This window comes from Rattus norvegicus, chromosome 7, assembly GCF_021556685.1.
Source record: "Rattus norvegicus strain SHRSP/BbbUtx chromosome 7, alternate assembly SHRSP_T2T, whole genome shotgun sequence".
Taxonomy (NCBI): domain Eukaryota; kingdom Metazoa; phylum Chordata; class Mammalia; order Rodentia; family Muridae; genus Rattus; species Rattus norvegicus.
The window spans coordinates 31405893-31428116 of NC_141540.1; the positions used below are offsets into that span (position 1 = coordinate 31405893).

General features: G+C 43.3%; 1 long non-coding RNA gene across 3 annotated transcripts in view; it reads left to right on the forward strand.

The window, feature by feature from the left end:
• The first annotated feature begins 242 nt into the window (after window positions 1-242).
• Window positions 243-22224, forward strand: part of LOC148004602 (uncharacterized) — a 38968-nt gene continuing 16986 nt past the window's right edge. For 2 of the 3 annotated variants that reach the window (XR_015624565.1, XR_015624567.1), the window contains exons 1-4: window positions 243-642; window positions 6117-7533; window positions 8133-8295; window positions 8386-8462. This is a non-coding gene — a long non-coding RNA (uncharacterized LOC148004602). The remainder of the gene's footprint in view (window positions 643-6116; window positions 7534-8132; window positions 8296-8385; window positions 8463-22224) is intronic. The other variant, XR_015624566.1, reaches the window with a different exon arrangement.

Consider the following 22224-nt stretch of genomic DNA (forward strand, 5'->3'; position numbering starts at 1 on the left):
ACCTTCTCACCGGGAAAGCGTCATCTCTTACGACTTCCTTTTCTCAGTTGTCCTTTAAAGAGCTTTCCAAGTGACTTAGGATTCAGTTAAGTATATGTACACGCACTGAGTCTGCAAGACAATTCTGGAAATATTTTCTGAAAAGGTCTTTAAGAGGTTGACAAATAGTCTTAAAACGAAGGCGTTCAGCACCCAGGTTTTTCAGTCCTGAGTTGGCTCTGTTAACCTCGAACCCTGAGAGGGCTGCAGACACTCCGATGGGGTCTCTGTCAAATACATAGTAAATAAGTCAGTATATAATTTTAAGGCTGGAAGGACTTTCTAGTGGCAGTGTGGTCTTACCTGACGATTTAAAAGGAAGGAATACTAGATCCTCAAAGAAGAAAGTAACCAGCCGGTGGTCATTCTAGCCTCAAGATCAAAGCCCTGGCTCTGACCCAGATTTCCTCACACCGGTTTCAGAGTTCTTTCCATTCTACCATCAGAAGGTAAACAGAGACGCCTGCCAGATATTTTTTAAATTACCCACGGAGAATGGTCGGAGTGGCAGGTGCAGCCGCCGGACGTGGGTGCTGGATCGGTTTGGTTGTATTTACCTTTCAATTTGTTTACTGACTGAGCGAGAGGGTCCGGCTCCATTAGGTGAGTGTCTAGCCCGCTAAAAGGGATCTAAATAAATGAAGTGGGACCTTAATGTGGCTTGGAGCTGAGGAGGAGGGGGAGGAGGAGGAAGGGGGCAGGGGGAGGGGGAGAGGAGTAGGAGGAGGGGGAGGGGGAGGGGAGGGGGAGGAAGCCAGGGACAAGGCAGGGAGGACTTAGAAGAGTGACCTAGCAAAATGCTTTTCCTTCTCATGGTGTCCTAATGGCATGGTGAATCTTAAGACTGAGTATGCTTATAAGTTTCATAGTCAAAAGTATACCGTGTTTTAAGAGTAAAGGTTAGCATAAAATATACTAGATATTTAGTTTGTCTGAGTCTTTTCACAACTGAAGGATCTAAGAACATTGCAACTCACCAGGGGCTGTTTGTTGAGTAGCCATTCACTCCTCAAATCCATTCAGCAATGTGTGTGTGTGTGTGTGTGTGTGTGTGTGTGTGTGTGTGTATGTGTGTGTGTGTGTGTACCCACACATGCACATGTGACACTTGCATGTGTGATCTACAATGCTTTCAATATTAATATGAATTAATCAATTGATTCATAGTCATATTAATAATTTAGAATGTTAAACCCTAATCATGGTTTGAAATATTAAAGCTCTTAGTTTTGGGAGGGGATATATGAAAAAAATTCCCATTTTGTCTAAATCATTTTTTTTTTGTACCACAAAGATATGCAGCACTGGCTTGGTGATCATGGTACTGGATGGAGACATTTTGGTAAATGCTGCAAAGGCATAACACTGAGGTGAATCTATGAGTAGGAACACGTTAGCGTTCCTGCTCGCCTGAGACAGGGAAACAATAACAGGCCATGGTATGAAATGAAAATACCATGATTGGTGCCTAGCCCAATCGTCGTCAGTGAGGCTTCACCTAGCAACTGATGGGAAGAGATCCAGAGCCCCACAGTTAAACATTAGATGGAGCTCAGGAGTCTTGTGGAAGAGGGGGAAGGAGGATTGTAGAAGCCAGAAGGGTCAAGGCCACTACAAGGAAATAAACAGAATCAACTAACCTGGTTCCATAGGGGCTCACAGAGACTAAATCCACTACCAGGGAGGCTACATGGGACTGATCTAGGTTTTCTGCACATATGTTACAGTTGTGTAGTTGTGGGACTCTGAACAGTGGGTGTAGAGGCTTTCTCTGACCCTGTTGTCTGCTTTTGGGATCCTTTCCTCCTGCTGAGTTGCCTCATCTAGCCTTAGTAGGAGATGAATCTTAACGCAACTTCCTACCCCAGGACCGGTTGACCTCCATGCGAGGCCAAGGGGAATGGGGTGGGTAGAGACTGGGAAAAGAGTAAGAGTAAGAGGAGACTGTGGTCATTTATATACATATAAATCTAGATCTAGATCTAATCCCATTACTGTTGTGTCTTGTGGGTACATCATTTCTCTGGTACTGGTTACAGAGCAATTTTAACTCCTCTAGTCTGTGAAGCTTCTAGGTAAGAGTGTATAAACTCTGAAACCAAACAGCCTGAATGGTAACTCTCATCATATCTCCCCTGCCTGTCTTTGTTTGCTTGTATATTAATGGTGGTGTTATGAGATGTTTAGAGCTTATATCGAGTTCTCATGCTGGGTCTGGCCTTCTCAGGTTTCTGGGTGGAGGATGTTCAGATATTTTTCATGCCTGAGCCGGAGAGTCTGTGGAAGTTTTAAGGATCTTCTGTCCTACTTGCCAAGTCGTTGTCAGTTCTATAGAAGGCTTGCATATTAAATATTTTGCACCTAACAAATAAGAACACTCAGGAAATGTCAACTTTCATAGGAATATTGTATTATAGGGATATTCCTATTACAGCAATAATGATCAGTATTCTTGTTGTAAGTGCTGTGTTACACAGTGGTATTAGCTAACTGTGGGTATGAATTTCCATGACTGGATGTTTTTCACGTGGTAGAAATCCCATGGTGGTTTGTGGCTGCATGTCTTAGTAGAGTTGTAGTTATTCCGCTTGAGGTTTAATTAAGACCCAAAGGCATTTATATAGTTTAAAGCTGTTAGCTTTTAGGGGTTGGGCATTTAGCTCAGTGGTAGAGCGCTTGCCTAGAAAGCGCAAGGCCCTGGGTTCGGTCCCCAGCTCCGAAAAAAAAAAAACCAAAAAAAAAAAAAAAGCTGTTAGCTTTTTGCTGTGGCACTCTCTTAGCTAACTAAATTTATCCTGACTTCTCCGCCCATCCATCTCTCCACGTGACTCAAACTGCCTTCTTCCAGCTCTACCCAGCTCCCCTCCGTGTCCTTCTGCTTGTCTCTTCTGATTCTCATGTCTCCACCTACATGGCTGCCTGGGTCCCTACTTGTTCAAAAGCCCCAACTCATACTTCCCTCCCCAGTTCTGGCCATCAGCTCTTTATTATACAAAGAGCCACATTCCAGTTTGAACCCATCAGCAGCAAGACAATTCCTGGTCCATTTCTGGGGGTTGCCCTTTGGCAGTGAGGGCTATTTGACCTTCACTGTAGAAGTTTGATTTTTAATATGATAATTTCAGAGAACCATCTTTTGGACAGATGAGAAAGGGCAAACATTTACACATCGGAAACTGGTGACGAGCCTTGGAAATGACAACACCAAAATCTTGCCCACACATCTCTGCTAGTACAGCAATTAACCACTGAAAATATAGGGAGACACCTAAATTCAATGTGGGGGAAGGTCCCCCCAAGGTGTAGTAAATAGAAATGTAGCTCCTTCTTACTTTTCCTGATTCCTTTCTATAGTTCTTTCAAGTGGAGACTTCATCTAGTGTCCAGCTACAAGTTTGGGAGCTCTGTCTCCAGTTTGTTTCTCCACCCTTACTATAAAGTAAGTCTTACGTATCTGTGTCGCTAATGCCTCCTCCCTTAGGCCGCATGGCTCAGGAGAAGATGGAAATGACTATGTTCTAGTACTGGCTCCCTGTGTATCCTTTCCCAAGGAGATGATGTTGCTTAGTCAGAGCTAACCAAAGTTAGATGGGAAACGACTGTAGACTGTCTAGCTAAGTCTGGCCTAAAGGAATACTTATGGACAAGCAGAACCTCACATAGTGGGAACCGTGAAGGAAATTTGTCAGCTAATGATAGAATAGAAGCTGAGGAATGCTTTTGGGAAAGACACGGCAAAGGCATTCTGAAACCAAATTGTGAGCTACTGAAGTGCACCCAGAGAAGAGGCAGGCGATGACTAGTGGTAAAAGGGAAGTCATCTTGATGAGAATGGAGAAAGGCAAGACATAAATGTTATGGTTAGTCCCAAGATGCACCTGGGATTCTGACAGCTTTAGGTTCTTCCTTCAATGACAATGACAAACCGCCCCCCCCAAAGGTGCAACAGTGACTAAAACGATGGATAATATGTTGTTAGAATACCATATGGTCTAGATGCTACTGTAACTTCTATGAGTTATTTCAATCAGTTCTCATTAGAAATCCACATAGATGGTTTTTCTTCATCCAGTTATGTGGAAAGCTTATTCGTAGACTCAAAGACCCCCAACCTTTAACATGTGTTCCCATTCTCACCCAAAATACTTGAAAAAAAAAAAAACCCTAAACTTCCAGAAAGACAATGAGGACAAGGACTAACTCAGCCATATTCTTGGGGACACGGTTAGTGGCCCATTCTCATTATCCTATACATCATCTTGGCTATCAGTCATAGCCCACTTCTATAGTGTCAGGTGTGATCCTGAGTTCGGATCTCTCATCCTTTTGGATCTCAGTGAGCTTTCAGAGCTGATCCTTACGGCCTTATTTCAGGTCACATTTTTGACAATTAAGTGTCTTTTAGCCTCATTCTGACCAGTCTAAACTTAGCAGACTTCACTCATGCTGTAGCCCTGGATCAAGGGCATGGAGTCTGCTGGGGATAGGCTTGGAAGCAGCTTGGCATCATGACTGTTACAATAAACAATACTTACTGGGCCCTAGCTCATCGCTACTTTTTTTTTTTTTTAAAGCTATGTTTTGTGAATTTATTTGCTATCTTCATATTTTTTTTTTTTGGGTTCTTTTTTTTGGAGCTGGGGACCGAACCCAGGGCCTTGCGCTTCCTAGGTAAGCGCTCTACCACTGAGCTAAATCCCCAGCCCGCTCATCGCTACTTATCACTGACCTCCCACACTCTCCAGATTATGTGCAAGCCATGTAGCTTCTCTCTAGGCTAGCACTATCAAGCTCCATGAACTACCCTAGTGGACTCAGGATCATGTTGACATATTTGTCTCAGCTATTTTATTGGGTTCTTATATGTACAACCTTCCCAATCCTTATTTTACCTTCAAACCTTCCAACCCCTCAACACTAGGTAGAAGAGAAAGGAAATTAGAAGGGAGAGGGAGCATAGACCTCTTTAGACTACTCCCTGCCCATTAGGGGTATCAGGTTCCTAGGGACAAATTCAAACTTCACCCTCAGATTATCCAGCAATCCAGCAATCCAGCAATTCAGCAAACCTGTAACCCAGCAATCCAACAATCCAAAAATCCAGCAATCCAGCAATCCAGCAAGCAATTCAGCAATAGCAAACACATCAGCAGGAACCACCACTACCACCACCGGCAGCAGCAGCAGCAGCAGCAGCAGCAGCAGCAGCAGGGGGAGGAGAAGGAGGAGGAGGAGGAGGAGGAGGAGGAGGAGGAGGAGGAGGAGGAGGAGGAGGAATAGCAGCTGCCACAGGCCCTCTTGGGGTCTCCCATTTATACCCTCTCTAGAATCCCAAGAATTAAAATATCTGCAGCTAGCAAAAAATTGCACCCCTGCTAGTGCAAGAGGCAAATCATAATCACCCTCTATGAAGCAGCCTCTTTCCCCACAACTGGGATTAAAACAAAAACAAAAACATAGTCACATACCATAACTGGATTTTTTAAGGAACCAAAATTCTCACTACATGTTGCCATGCTGGTATGGTTCTTAGCTTCTGCATTTCTAGGAAGCGCGCAGGAGAGGCCAAAGCTGTCAGTCCATAGACAACCCTGGCAGGGACACAACTCTGGAGCATATCTCTGTGTCTAAACAACCAGATGGCATGCTAAGTTTTGAAGGCCATTTCATCCGTGTTGTAACTACCAACGTGTATTGTGCTGTGAAAGCAAGCAGACATACATGAACAAATTGGTTCAAGGGTATTCCTATTGAATTTTATGTATGAGAACAAGCAGTGCTCATGTTTGGCTCATGCCTTTGTCTACTCTTCCTATAGTTAGGTCCGCAGTCTAGCACATGCCTCATGCAGTATATTGACAGTATTAAGAGACATGATAAATGTTTTCCCTATGTCTACATTCTTTGCATCTGACTTTGCATGTCTTCTCTTAAGATGGTGCCACCTATTTACGCTTTGCTTCAATCTGTGGGGTTTCCTTCTAAATTGCTCTGGCTAGTATAACACAGTAGGGGTAATCTTGCACCAGTTATGAGGCCCAGACTTTAAGAGGCCTTCCTCCCATCTGCTCTCCTAGATGTCTCCTCCAGAGGAACAAGCCTGCATTTATCAGCAAAGGATGGAGGAGTGCAATGAAGGGAGCCAAGGTATCCCAGCAACTGCAGGAAGAGCCGTTGGCAGATGCCTAGAAAAGTCCAGCCAAGACCAGAACTGCCAAGCTGAACCCCACCTCAACTGCCAAATATCAGGATCACGAGGAAATAGAAGATGGTTTATTTCATGCTATTTGGTTGGATTGTTAAGCAGTAAAGGCTAACCTATACACTTACTACATGATAACCATTATCAGGGGTCTCTAAACTAACCTAGGGATTCCATATTGTATCTAATCTATAGACAAGCAGCTAAGATCCAGCTAGGAAACCTCCATAGTGCAGAACAGGAGGTAGATGACAGCTGGAATTCTGACTCACTAGGCCTCTTATTACTGTTCTGATGGTGTCACTCTAGGCTAATTCTTTTCTTTGCCTGTTCTCAGCACCCCCCAACAGTCAGATACACACAATTTCAAATATACACAACCTTCACAGAGCATTTGACAGTCACAGTTCTAGATAGTTCTAGATTAGGGAGGGGGTAACTAATACTTCAGGTTAAAGAGTTTTGTGAAGAGTAATCTTACAAGTATTTCTCTCAGGTCAGGTAACATGGGTGACATTTAAAGCATCACAATTTAATCTCCAGTATAGTTGATTCACAAGCTGACAAGCTCCGTAAGGAGTACTGACCAAGTGTATTGGTTTAAAACTTGAAGCATCTAACACCTCCTTGAAAGAGCTACTAGCGTACCCTCTCTGTACCTCGTAGGCATTAGGCTTGTCCCCAGACTCCCAACCTAGGGCACGTGGCTGGGTCTGGCAGATCTACAATCCTTCCCCTAAGCGGATTAATTTTTACAGATTAAGCAAAAAAAAAAAAAAAGTTGATTTTCTTCTCTTCTGTACAGGGCAAACTTCATGAGATGGTGACTTAATTCCACAATACAAAAGCATGAAAATACTGTTCAAATTAAGTCTACACACACACACACACACACACACACACACACACACACACGCAAAAGAAAAGAAAAGAAAAGAAAAGAAAAGAGAAAAAGGGGGGAGGAAGAGAAGAAAAAGGCAGGTTCATTCAGAGTAATAGACCACTTTTTTCCTTAAAAAAAAAACAATTGAACTTTAGCAATTCTCACTAATGATAGGGGAATCCCTTTGTAGAAGAACCAATCTCACTGACTACTAAATCATATAAAATATTCTAAGGAAGAAATGAAATCTTGGTCATTGAGGACCCTCTGTGATTCCTGCTGAGGGAGAGGCACCCACTGCTGCTGTAATGGGGAGAATGATTGGGTTTGCAGCTTCGTGAACAGAGACGATCACAGACACCATCCAACTGCAATTCTACACTTCAGTCATTGAAGAAGACTCTTGCAGGTGATAAAATGAAGCAGATCCGCTGGCCAGGGTAGGGACGGGGCGAATCGATGGCATGTCAAGTTTAGAGTGAGTACATTCCCGAGCTGAGCTTGGTTTCTCTGAAGCCATTGGGAGGATGAGATTTCCAGCTGAAGAATTCATTCACCTAGAAAAGCCCAGGAATGCATCATCTCCATGCATGTTTAGAACCTCAATACTAAAATAATATTTTGACATGCAAAGTCAAAGCCAGCTGTACACTTAGGATACGTACCAGCCCTTCCATCAACATAACAGATGATAGGCTTCTAAAACGTGACAGCTAACTGGGACACTTGACTGCATTTGTTTATAGACAGAAAAAAAAAAAGACTAAGTGCTTGGAAAACAGGAGATCCTAATAGCAGTGGATTTCAGTTATTGATATTGGAAAGTCTATGCTGGCAGGGGAAACAAACTGGTCTTGCATTTGACTGGAAATACTTCTTTATTCCACCTATGAGGTAATCTCTAACTTGTTTTGCCAGTCTAAGATACTGTCCATGTGCACATGATGATCTGGAACTTACCCTTTCCCTGACTCAGACACCTCTCTTGATGTCTTTACCTTTAACCAGGTTAACTTACCACACTGGAGACAGTGGAGGCAAAACCAGCAACATGGGAAATGAGACTTGACCTGTGCCAAAGCCTACCATGGATATGAACGGAATGGTCAAACCGATACAAGTGGTTTTAGTACGACAATCCCGGAACATTCAGGTCTTTAGTTTTATAGCGGTAAGTGTAGTGCTGTCAGAGTATTTCTGGAAATCTGTTCTTGCTCCAGAATTAGTTTGTTCTAATCTAGAACATTCGTTATATACCCAGGCAGACAGATGTGATTCTTCAAAGTGATTCTTACTGACGTTAAAGCCACACATGCTCCTTCATTTGAACACAGAAATGTAAGTATTCTTCCAGCATCTATATAGTGAGCCCCTTCTCTGGGAGCACTGCGGAATGAGTGAGCTTGACTTCGGAACTTCAAGGTACATAATAATTCGGTAGAAGAAAGATAGGTATTCACACAAAAAAATTCACACGAAATGCAAAATATGACCATTCTCAATGGAGAGATAAAACAAATGCTATCAACTCTCAGAGAAAAGAGGGACCTGGGAGGGCCCTAAAAAGGAGAATAAAGATTACTTATATGTACCTGGAATGTAGAATATGTCTGTGAGAAGGGCTTAATGCGAACAGAGGTAAGCTAGGCAGGAGGACAAAACAAATTTAAGGCTTAAGCATTGTTGTATGAATGGCTTATTGGAAATCTAAGTATGAGCTGTACTGAGACTTGCGATCTGTGATCCTGTGGTCCACACAGAAGTGTGTGGGATGTGCTGGGCAGTATGGTTTTGTTAACCATTGTCCAACATGACTGACATAGGAAAGTTCTTGACAGTCCTCTTGATTCCTCACTGGGCACAGCTCACAAGCCAGAAACCATTGGCATAGCAAATCTCCCTTAAACAGCGTCACTCACGATAATGATACAATGTAGAACAGTAGGGGAACGGCACTGGCAGGCTGGTCCAATGGGCATGGATGGAACACCATCTCTGCCTCACAGAGGAGGCATCTACAGATTGCTGTATCACTCTGATGACTTTACATTCTTGGAAGAGAAAGTTTTTGAGTCAGTTTAAAAGAAGATATATGTCATCATCTGTGGTAGAGGGAGGTAAGGATGAGTCTATGGCCCAGTCTTACCACATGGTGGATGCATGCGTCGTAAGTTTGAACAGATCACAGAATATACAAAATCAAGGGTGAACCCCCTTGTAAACTTGGCTTTCAGTGATATTGATCTATCATTGAAGATTCCCCAATCAAAACGCCTACACTACTCTGGGTGCTGCGTGGGTACCGGGCAAGTTAGACATATTGGAGGGCAGAGGGGATATGGTCCAATGTCTGTCTTTTCTGCTCAGCTTTGAAGGCCTTTGAAGTGTAAAACCCATTAAAAATAGCATGTGACAGACCATGGTGAAATTAAGTAGTGGTAACAAAAATGAGTATGATTTTAAAATTCTATACAGTTTCTAATTTAAAACATGCATCTAACTACTTAATCAATTATAGAAGAAAATAGAGTGGCAATTAAATATATATATTTAATATATAAATCCTTCACAGATAGGATATCTATCTATATCTATATCTATATCTATATCTATATCTATATCTATATCTATATCTATATCTATATCTATATCATCTATATCTATATCTATATCTATATCATCTATATCTATATCTATATCTATATCTATATCTATATCTATATATATCTCCTAGTACTTATAAGAACATGGGGATGTAGCCATGAATGGTTGTACCTGGTAAAAGTCACATCAGTTACTAATGAACTAAGTGTGTAACACAGTCATCAAGAGAACCGTGTACCATTCCTATTAATGAACTAAGCACTAGTGTGTAAGGCAAGTAATAGAGAGAACAGTGTAATAAGCCTAAATAAATAAAAGGGAAACATGTTTATTATAAGAAGAAAAAGTGGATGAAAGGTAAAAAAAAGCACGTGACTGAAATAACAGCCAAGTTAAAATGAATTCCGTTAAAAGGCCTCACCTGTGGTTCTGATGGAACCCATGGAGGGGGGCAGAGTAGAAAATTGTCATCAGCATTAGAACAAAAGAGGGGACGTGTTTGTGTGTTAGCACAGCAGGAACTGGAAGACCATGAATCCTACAAAAAGCAGAAAAATAATTCTAGAAATATGCAGACCACCAAGAGGACTCAAAAATAAATACAACATTGGAGCCCTCTATGGCAACACAGCCATTGAATCTGTAGATTAAAATCTTTCCACAGAGAGAACACCAGATCCAGATGGTTCCTACAGGCTTCTGGAAACATTCAAGAAATGGCAAATTTTAGTCTTAACTACTTTTTTAGGGTCTTATTGTTGTGAACAGACACCATGACCAATGTAAGTTTTATAAAGGACAACATTTAATTGGGGCTGGCTTACAGGGCCAGAGATTCAGTCCATTATCATCAAGGCAGGAGCATGGCAGCACCCAGGCAGGCCTGGTGCAGGAGGAGCTAAGTTCTACATCTTCATCCAAAGGAAGCCAGGAACAGACTGGGCATCCTCCGGCAGCTAGGAGGAAGGACTCCAAGTCCACCCCACAGTGACACACTTCCTCCAACAAGGCCACACCTTCTAATAGTGCCACTCCCTGGGCCAAGCATATGCAAACCATCACAACTGCTTTTTAAATTTTTTTCGTTTAATTCTCTGAAAGTTCCACATATTTATATAATGCGTATTGATCATACCAATCTGTTATTATCTCCCTCCTTTTAATTCTTTTTGTTATTAGTAATCCCTGGATCCAGTTAGTTCTGCCAGTACGCACATGGTATGGGGTCAGCCAATGGGGCATGAGCGGCCTCCTAGAAGCTCAGAGGAAAGTAATTTCCCCTCCTTCTGCAGCCATAAACTGCCATTACCTTCTTCAATGGGATTGGAGGCTTGGGGCACTGCCCACATCCATGTTGGCATTTTAACTGTCTTGATCTTGTGAAGGTCATGTACAGGTAACCATGGCTCCTGTGGATTCCTGTGTTCAGTGGTCATGCCATGTCCGGAGGTCAGCACTTCAGAGTTCTCCTCCCCACTGGCTGGATCTTACATTCTTTCCAGCCCCTCTTCCACAAAGTCCCCTGAACTCAAACAGTAGGGGGTTGATGCAAATGATCTGCCATAGTTAGACACTCATAGCGCCTCATACCTGGACCCTCTGAGCAGTAACTAGTGTCTGTATTTACCAGCTGTAAAGTGAAATGTCCCAGACCAACCTGGACAGCACCACAGATAAATATAAACAAATATTTAGAAGTTATTTTGGGCAACACGATCATTTAGCAATGAAACACTAGTAGTTCCCCCAACAATCCCCACCCCAGGTCTTACAACCTCCCGAGTCAAGGGTTTTTGACTAGTCATTGAGTACTGGCATGACGTCCTATGAAAGCAGGTCTCATAATGAGAAATCGGTTGATTATCCCCATAGACTTCAAGCCATTATGGTATAGGGAGTACATCTTGCTAGCAGGTCAGTGTTATAGCATGCATGGGGCTGGTTCAATCATGCATGCCCTTCCCTCCTGCATGGCACCTTCTGGCACCATGGGGGCTACCCAGTAAGGAGAGACGGTGGTCAGTTCAAAGTTGGCTTCTCACCCAAAGCGAGTAGTTCTACAGCAGCAGACTTTTAATATCCAGTCATCGTGAACAACCAAGAGAGATGACAATAGTCTAGAGCCTCCCTGACTCATGGCTTGAGAGGATATATCTCATGCCTGGTGTGGAAATTTTCATCTAATGACCTGTGTCTTCTTGGGACAGCTTTGTCCACCCATGCAGGGTAGTTCTGTTCAAATTATGTGCGCGTGCGTGCGTGCGTGTGTGTGTGTGTGTGTGTGTGTGTGCGCACACACACACACACACACACACACACACATAAAGTCATTTGTCATTTTGACTGTATTTTACTATTCTCTCTCCCTTATGGTATCCACCCCCTGTGCCCATTTCTAGGTTCCAGGTTTCCACATGTGCTTTGGATTAAACAGAAAAATCAAAGATAGGAAGCTATGAACCACATTTGAGAAAGAATGTATCACGCGCACCTTTCCGGGCCCACATGACCTCACTCAACACCATTTTGGCCATAAATTGAGTAGTGCTTGAGCTAAAGCACCTGGTTATAAACCAATGCCTTTCTCTAACGGTTGCTGAGAAGGGAAGATGGCCTTGAACAGCGCTTGTGGGAGATCAGTATGAAGTGTGCCGTGAACAGCGTGAAGTGAACTGACTTCGTCAGGTCTTACATTGCTGCAGTGCAACACCGCGACTAGAAGTCAGGGAGGAAAGGGTTTATTTGACTGTCATTGTTCATTACAGGAGAGAGTTAAGACAGAAAGTCCAGTAGGGCAGGAACCTGGAGGCAGGAGCTGGTGCGGATGCCATGGAGGGGCGCTGCTTACTGGCTTGCTCCTCATGGCTTGCTCAGCTGATGTCTTATAAAACCCAGGGCCTCCATTCTAGGGATGGCTCCACCCACCGTGGGCTGGGCACTCCTCCATTGATCACTAATTGAGAAACACCTTCCACTGGCTCTCATGGAGACATTTCCTCAACTGAGACTCCTTCCTCTCTGGTGACTCTAGCTTGTGGCAAACTGATGCCCCAAACCAGCCAATCCATGTACCAGGGACGGTAGGGGATGAAGGCAAGCTCTTTCTTCCCATCAGGTTCTTCAAAGAGCAGTACCAGTTTAATCTTTATGGTTAAGCGCTAGAGTGGGCGTGGTGAGAGAAGGCAACAGAAAGTTGTAGGAAGCTGGACCTGGGAGGCTGAACAGAAGGAGCGTTTTGGCGATACAATTTTTAGGGCAACCGGCATAAACGTTTCCCAGAGTTTGGAACATGTTGCAGGATATTTCCAGGGGACAGTTCTCTGGGAGAGGACATGGTTTAAAATGACAACGTAAAATACAATGGTGTGTCCATATTTTTACAGTCATTTGTCATGCTAACTCTGCCTCCTCGCCGCGACCTTTCTCCGGAGTTACCTCAGCATTCCCTTAGCTTTAGCAGAAGTAAGACCAGCCTTTCCCTCGAGTTGTCTGATGGGGTCGGCTGTTGCTGAAGATGTTAAAAATACAAGCAAACCTGCTAATCATTGCCAACAAAGCGGCTTAATCCTGCCTGACAGGCGATTTGTTTTGCAGCCTTTGGTGCAACCGAGAGATTGGAGTTTATAAAAAGAGGTAAATAGTCAGTTAGAGATTAGAAGCCCAGAAAAGGGAAAGAGGCCTCTCTCCCCACCAGACCACACACTGATAGGGACTCTCCCTCGAGCAATTGTTCCACAGCCGTTCATGTTTCTCCTCCCTCCCAAGCTTGGCTTCTCCGCTGCCCCTCCCTCTACCACCAAAGGTTTGATTGGCACTTGTCACTGCTGACAGAGAGGACACAGCTTCAGGAAGGAGGGAGGGGGTGCGGGAGGCAGCCCTTCAAAAGCCCCCGGAGTCAAAAGATGATTCAGTCTTTCTGCCTGCGTTTTGTCTCTCTCTCTAAATTATTCAAATCTGGGTGGCATCTTGGATAAGTGGCATTTTGACACAGCTTAAGGGATTGTCTCACTAACACTATTGAGTCCGAAGCTGCCATCCTTTTAAAAATGTAAAAAGAGAGATCTTTACTATAATCTGATATGTCTACAAACGGAAGACAGCTACATTCAAAAATTTAAAATATTTTGATCAATTATTTTCATTTTTGACTTACTGTTTTGTTCGCTCCATCTAAGAATGATCTTTACTAGAAAAGGGAAAGGAAAAAAAATATCTCTTTTCAGAATCTGTTTCAAGAGTGTCAAGGGCAGCTAGGTGCCTGTCAGATGCTTGCAAAACATTGCATGGTTGCAAGGTAGCTGGCACAGAATGAAAGTGTGGAATTTTCTAGATCAAAAGAGAAAAAAGAGTTTAGCATTGTTAATAATAGCTTGAGTGTGAAATATATAAGAAACGTAGGCTCAGGGTTTGTCATGTCCAGATTCTAGCCCAGACATCCCATTCTTACCTGGAGGTCTTAGAATAGTCACAGCACAGCCCTAGGCTTATTTCCCCTCTGCCGTCCATGTTGGTAAACATGGAAGAAAGCAGACCCCCATCTTCCTCTGGTTTTAGGGTCATGGAATTAATCACCGAGTTATTTTTACACTCTTCTTTTTAGTGTAACATTCCCTTTATGGGTGAAGACACTTACCGGAACTTAAGATATATTGATTGTTTGCCTCACAACGTGTTTGTGTCTTGGCAGCAGGCTTGTACTTGACACCCTCGGGGTGGGATGAGAGATGACAGACAGTGGGTGGAGGAGACAGGAGTAAGAATTTCCTGACTCTACTTATCAAAGAGTTCAGTCTTCTACGTCCGCCGCCTTACTTCTGAAGTTTCATTTATTTATTTTATCTGCGGATGGTAACCTATATTTTTGTTCCCAGAATAGTGGGTTTCGCAGTTAAGTTTCATGCAGGAAGATTGTCTCAAAACTGCTAATAAAATCAAAGGGTGCAGTGGCTGTTTCGTTAAGTGAAGGATCAATGACGTAGGTACAAAAGCTAAATCAGAGCTCCTCATCTAGTGGACTGATCGATTTACGTCTCATCAAACCTGAGTTTCATGTTGTCCTTCCGTACTTCCTCTTTTGCTTTGTTCCCAGGCTTAACAAAATAAAGATAAAGAATAGCCAAGAAATGTGCAATTAAAACAATGAATAACGGGGTTGGGGATTTGGCTCAGTGGTAGAGCGCTTGACTAGGAAGTGCAAGGTCCTGGGTTCAGTCCCCAGCCCCGGAAAAAAAAAAAAAAGAAAAAAAAAGTATTTCCTGGTTTTTTGGTGTTGGGGATTTAGCTCAGTGGTAGAGCGCTTGCCTAGCAAGCGCAAGGCCCTGGGTTCGGTCCCCAGCTCCAAAAAAAAAAAACAATGAATAACGATTAGATAGTATCTAGGATAAATGTATATTAAATGATTGTATACTATTTGAAATTTGAATTAAACTGGTCATTCTGTGCTTTATCTGACAACTCTTAAGAAGCCTTCTGCTTGCCTTTCAGATGCTGGGCAGAAGTTTTAGTTTGAGTAGAATTTTGCCTTGAGCAGAATGGAGTCCACGAGAAAAGTATGCATATGTATTTAACCATGACAAGTATATTTATTTACACATTTAAAGAAATATGTGTTGACGTCAGCTAGATTTTGGAAGCTGGGCAAGGTCCTTACAGTACAAGCTGGGTAAGATACAGTCCATGTTTTTGTAGGTTTTGGTCTAGCAAAAAGGAAGCAGACATTTAAAAGGGATTAACAGTTAGGAAGGGCTTAATTCCTACTATAATATGGCCCATTATGAAAACATATGCTCCAACAAGAATATTTCACAGAAGCACCTAACCCTGTGTTGGGTGGGGATTAGGGTAGGGACCCTCAAGGAAGTGACATTTAATATAACAAAGTTGGGTACTGAAAGATAGTAACCCCAGTAGGAGAACAAGAGGTAGGTGCTGACAAAATATGGAATTTGTTTCTGTTTATATATCTCTAGGACAATCCATTCTGTGATAGAATCATGGCCGGTTAATAGGTTTTCCTACTGAACTCTCTAATTTCAGAAGTATGAATGACAAACAGGTTCCTTCAGTACTGAATACAGCAGCATGAGAGTTGATATCCCACCTTAATAAACTCCAAGGAAACTAAAATTAAAATAGCTTAACGACAAAGTTAAGCTTCAAAAAATTAGGATGCTTTACCACTCATTGAGAAGTCAAAATGTTTGTGAAAAATAGCATTAATTTTAGTTCCCCAAGGATGATTAGAAGCAGCAAGAACAAGGAGTAGATGAACCTATATTTTTAGGATAAAACATTTCTACCTAGAATCAGAGTTCTGATGTTAAAATCTGCTGTGTCACCTTCTTGTGTGATCAAATGCAAGCTATATTAACAGGAGTAAGAAACATACTGATATAGTTGGCATCAGTGACCTATCGTGTCAGGAGCCCTTTCAAACAACTTACACACAGCACAGTAAGTCACTTAATGCTAATTGGTCTTATCCTCAATTTTTTTTTTTAACCTACAAAATGACCAATGGTAATAGAGTTTGCCTCCTGGGGTTCTCATGAGACTTCTGTAGGATGAAATTAAACCACCGGAGCAAAGCAGGTACTTTTCATAGCATTGATAGCATTGATGATGGCTGCCTACTTGTTTGCTCAGAGAGTAAAAGGAGCAGCCTCCGTCCAAGGTTCTGAGACTGTATCACAGCACTGATGCATCCATTCTACTTTATCTCCAAGTGTGTGTGTGTGTGTGTGTGTGTGTGTGTGTGTGTGTGTGTTCTCATCCTGTACATTGGAAACCTCAGACCACTTTGGAAATGTCCAGAAAATAAAACCAGACCTTATCATTGTCTTCCGGCAGCCCTCTCTTTCATCCACACATAGGACAGAAGTGGTTGAGGATTGCCCACTTTGAGGCGAAACACCTGACCCACCTGGCACGGTCCACAGCCTGACTTAGGTCCAAATGAGAGGCTCCTCTGCCTCCGCCTTCTGTTGCTGGGTAGCAGCAGGATGGCTAAGATAGACTCAGGAGTTCAAGGGAGCACTTCTTAAAATAGAGAAGGCTTGAAATTTGATATTTTGTAGCCTCCGGTTTCAATCCCTTTACTCAACATCAGGCAATCAAAGAACATCCACAGCGGGTACTGTCAACATCAGTTTGAGTGCCCGGCACGTGTTTAGCCACTTAGCTATCTGTGGCTAAAAGCAGTTTCAGTATTTTCCCTGGCCAGTACATTCTAGAGAGAGAAGAAAGGACGTTTAAAGGTGGTTAAATATTTAAGTGAGTGGTGTGGTGGACGAAAGCACTAGAATTTCAGGGGTTACACTTGGCGCTATGGGAGCTTTGGTAGAGAGGATGTGAGTAATGAACGCCTTACTCGGGCCAAGGAAGAGTCTGTCTGTGAAGACTTTTAATATCCAGTCATTGTGAACAACCAAGAGAGATGGCAATAGTCTAGAGCCTAGGAAAGGCTGTGATAAAGGGGGAGAGGGACAGAGACAGAGACAGAGACACAAATATACAGGCAAGACAGAGAGACAGACAGAGAGAAGAGAAACAGAGGGGAGAGGGAGAGAGAAAGAGAGACAGAGACAGAGATATACATGTAGAAAGGGGGGCAGGACAGAGAGACAAAAATAGGGAGGGAGAGAGAGAGAGAGAGAGAGAGAGAGAAGAAGAAGGAGAAGGAGAAGGAGAAGGAGAAGGAGAAGGAGAAGGAGAAGGAGAAGAAGAAAAGAGACAAGACAGAGGCAGAGGCAGAGGCAGAGGCAGATGCAGAGGCAGAGGCAGACAGACAAGAATATCCAGAACTTTCTCCAAGAGAGCCATTTCCCAGCATTCTTAGTTCTGGTTTATGTTCCACAGACAATGAAGAGCTAATGAAGGCTGACCACTTTCACACATGAAGTGATGCCCAGTGATGTGTGACACATTCTGGAGAGGGCAGTGGCAGCAGAAAGACAATTACAGCCAATTTGGCTGGGAGCAGCTTTCCAAATATCGAGTACTTCCAGCATGCCTCTGGGTTGAGAGGTTTAAATTTCCACTAACCTAGAAAAGGTCTGAGTTGAGTGTGGAAGACATTTTGCTTGGTCTTTGGGAGACTTGACAGGGTCTGTGACTTTGGCTCTCTACGGGAACCACACTGCAGTTAAGCTAGAGCAAAGGTTCTCATTGGAGGGAAGAAGAAACAGGAGGTCATCTGGTTTGCTCTCATTGGTGTTTTACCAGTGCCCAGTGAGTCCCTGCTTATCACGCAGGGCCCATCTGTGCATTTCAATAAAAGCAGGGGGGCTCTCCATTGAGGAGAAGCCAATTCATCACTGTTTGTCCAGAGGATGTGGGAGACACGGTGTGTGGAAATGAGCTTTGCTGTCTTCTTTAAAGCAGGGGCCATCTCAACCTTACTGCCTTCTAACAAAAGGTGGAAGGAAACTCATGGTCAGCCTCCTTTCAAGTAAGGGAGTGTTCAAAAATCCCGTATTTCCCCTTGCTATTCCGTGCTCTAGACATTTCAAGTCATCCTGCCCAAGAGGGAACATGGTAACACCAGGTGCACAGTGTGTGGAGAAAGGCTGCTTGAGGTATGGCTGCCATCTGGATTACCAACCCTCCGATTCAGACCTTTAGGGTCCCCTGCGCTGCCAAGCAGACATTTTTATCCAGGGCCGTGCCTTCTGTGTGTAGTGTTTGAGAGACAAATATATCTGAAGGGCACTCTTTAAGAGAGCTAACCCTTTAAGGGATCAGTGGCTGTTGCCTTTCCACCTTTAAGTTACCTATTCCTTCTCCACTGAGAGCAGTGCACCGTCCATAATCAGTGAGGTTGGGGAAGGGAACAGAAGTGAGTTTATCATCAATCCCTCCAAGTGGGATAAACTCCGAACGAGACACTACAACCTCAGTATATGTGTATCTGTATAGGGAATATTGTATATTAGCCGTGCTATTAGAGTTGGTGCCTGGAAAAGTGTCAATACCGATGCAAGCACCAATATTTGTGTTAGTGTGGTAAGAAAAAAAAAACCTAGAGCAATCTTTTGACACAAGTCAGAGCCCGAGAAGTATTTATTTCCCTCCACTGAAATTTTGTCTCTCATTTTAGGGAAAAATTAGTACACTCTGCTCCATGCAAAAAAATATTTATTAAGACTCATCCTGCTGTGTGTGAATCTCACTCAGAAGGGGAAACAAACTAGTCATCGGAGGTGGGTAGAGAGAGGGAGCTGGGTGGGAGAGGGGGTGAGGAGAGGTATGGAAATGGTCAGGTTGGGGAGAGAGTGGCAAGAGAAGGCCAGGAGTGAGAATGGAAATCGGTGGCGGTGGTGGGAAGAGCATCTCTGGGACTAACTGGTGACTGGGAATGGGAGATGCTACAGGGAGTCTATGGGGGTGACCTTAGCTGAGATTCCTACCAGCAGAGGGTATAGTGACTGAAGTGCCCACCTCCTATAGGGTAGGGTTTACAGTGGAGGGAGGGGAACAGCATTGTACCCACAGAAAACTCCAACCCAAAATCTGTCCTGCCTACAAGATGCTCAGGGATAAAGAGGTAACAGAAACTGAGGGGATGGCCAACCAATGACTGGCCCAACCTGAGACCCATTCCATCCACCAAGGGTTGGAGAGAGCCAACCCTTGATACCTATTATAGATACTCTGCTATGCTTGCAGACAGAAACCTCGCATAATTTTCTCTTGAAAGGCTTTATCTAGCAGCGGTGGAAACAGATGTAGAGACCCACAGCCAAACATCAGGCAGTGCTTGGGGAGTCTTTGGAAGAGTGGAGGATAGAATTCAGTGAGTCAGAGGGATCCAGGACAGCATAGGAAGACTGGAGAAGTCAACATGGGCCCATGGAGCAGAGACTGAACTACCAACCAAAGAGCATGCAGGGGCTGGACCTAGGCTTTCCCCACCATACACACACACACACACACACACACACACACACACACACACACACACACATTTGTAGCAGATATGCAGCTTGCTCTTCATATGGGTCTCCTAACATTTGGAGCAAGGGCTATCTCTGACTTAGTTCCCTGCCCTTGGATCTTCTTCCCCCCCTACCTGGACTGCCTGGTTGGGCCTCAGTTGGGAGAGAATGTGCTTAGTTCTTCTGGGACTAGATGTACAAGTGTGGGGTGATATCCAAAGGGGAGAACATTCCTTTCTCTGAGGAGAATGGAAGGGAGTAGTCTGGGGAAGGGTTTGTAAGGGCAGGAATGAGAGGAGAGAAGGGAAGGGGCTGTGATTGGGATGTAATGTGAATAAAAAAAATAAATTATGAAAAAAAAAGAAAAGACTCATTTTGCTGAATTAAATAAACGTTGCTATGCATCCTTTAGAATTTTAGGAAGAATTTTTGGTTTACAAGAATGTTGACCGGGTAGATTAAACCTAGGAAGACAAGGTGTAGCCATGTGTAGAGGGGAGAATGTTTTCTTGATAAGTTTGGTCTGAGAAAGATAATAGTGAAGTCAGAGACCAAGGCTTAGGATCTGGGTGTGGCCTGTAAATGAATTATGCAAAGGAGGTAGCAGATTATCCCTTGGGGTTTTTCATGGGGTCCATTACACTAGGTTCCTGTCTGCAATCATGTAATCATTCATTAATTCTAGCATCCTGAACCAGTGGGAACACCCTGTTCTGACATAAGTTGCCTGGAGGATGGACGTTTTTACAGAGCAAGATGCGTTCTATCAGTGATCTTCTTCCTCAGGTTAACAGTAACAATCTTGTTTCTCAGGTCGAAAAACTTCAACAATGAATCATTTTGGTTTGTTAAATAGATAGGGTCACCTTTTTTGAGCTCACATCAGCCACAGACTGAGCTATTGTTTTCCTTAAACACTAGGCAGGATACTATCATCCCATGTCACAGGAGACTACACCAAACTCAGACAATTACTGATCCTCACTCGAGTGAACAATCCTGGCAGAACCAGAATTGGACCCCTGGGGATCCGTTACCAGAATCCATTCAAGACTTCCTTATTTAGAATCTCTCAGAGACCTTTTTAAATTTTCTTACTGGAGGAAGTTTAAGCAAGTTGCTACAACTCCATTAGCTTGTAGTAGGGCTTGAATTGCTATGGAACAGGCATTCATAGACTCAAAGGAAGCTTGCATGTTTAAAGCATGTATGTATGTGGATATGTGTTGGGGCTTCTTCAATGTCAGCAAAATAGAATTCGTTCTAGAAAGGCTAGTGAGCGTGCCTTCTTCTTGCTTCAGGAATATTTGATCAACACTGCCTTTGATTGTGGCCAAATTGTGCTACTCACCTGAGGTTTGGTAAAAACCTTCTAAGTTTCTACAGCCTGTTGTTGGTTATTCTTAATCATAACCATTTAAGTTTATACATGAACTTAATAAAGATGCATATATATGCCTATGTGTGTATATTTTGTATGGATAGATGACACATATTTTCACAAATATTATATATTTGTAGAGCACTAAATAATATTGTATTTTGCAGAGCACTAAATAATCAGAGATGCGGGATGGTGTCTGAGGGCAGATGTTTACTGTCTAGTTCAGGAAGAGTGTTACAGAAACCATATATGCCTTGCTTCAGGATACACAAATAGGTAGTAAGGGCAAATATTGCTTTTACAGATATATTTCAGCTAGTAAATGGGGATGGAATGACAGCATTAACTCCCTGCCTTAATGGTTCGGTGGATAGAGATAACGATGGCCACTCACATTCCATTAGAAGAAACACCTGGACCTCCATCACGACCCTTCTGATTGCTCTCCTCAGCCTCCCATCCCATAATGCTGAGTCTTCACTAGGTGAACCACTTTACCGAACATTCGACAATGTGTGGAACCACACTTGAGGGACGCAGTCACCGACATGCAGAAGGTTTACTCTATTATAGAACAAATGTTTTGTTTTGTTTCATGGACAATATTAAAATACGGCAAGAGGACAAAGAAGAGTGTCAGCATGGCTTAGTGGCTAAAGGCACCTGCCAGAGAACCCTGCAATCTGAGTTCAGGCTCTGGAATCACGTGGTGGAAGAGAGAACCTGCCCCTAGAAACTGTCCCTCTGATTGCCATCCCTGTGCCCTTTCACATAGTAAGTGAAGGAGAAGAAGAGAGGAAGGAGAGGAGGAGGAGGAGAATAGAAGGAGAAGAAGAAGAAGAAGAAGAAGAAGAAGAAGAAGAAGAAGAAGAAGAAGAAGAAGAAGAAGAAGAAGAAGAAGAAGAAGAAGGGGAGGAGGAGAAGGAGGAGGAGGAGGGGGAGGAAGAAGAAGAAGAAGAAGAAGAAGAAGAAGAAGAAGAAGAAGAAGAAGAAGAAGAAGAAGAAGAAGAAGAAGAAGAAGAAGAAGAGGAAGGGAAGGAGGAGAAGGAGGAGGAGGAGGGGGAGGAAGAAGAAAAAGAAGAAGAAGAAGAAGAAGAAGAGGAAGGGAAGGAGGAGAAGGAGGAGGAGGAGGGGGAGGAAGAAGAAGAAGAAGAAGAAGAAGAAGAAGAAGAAGAAG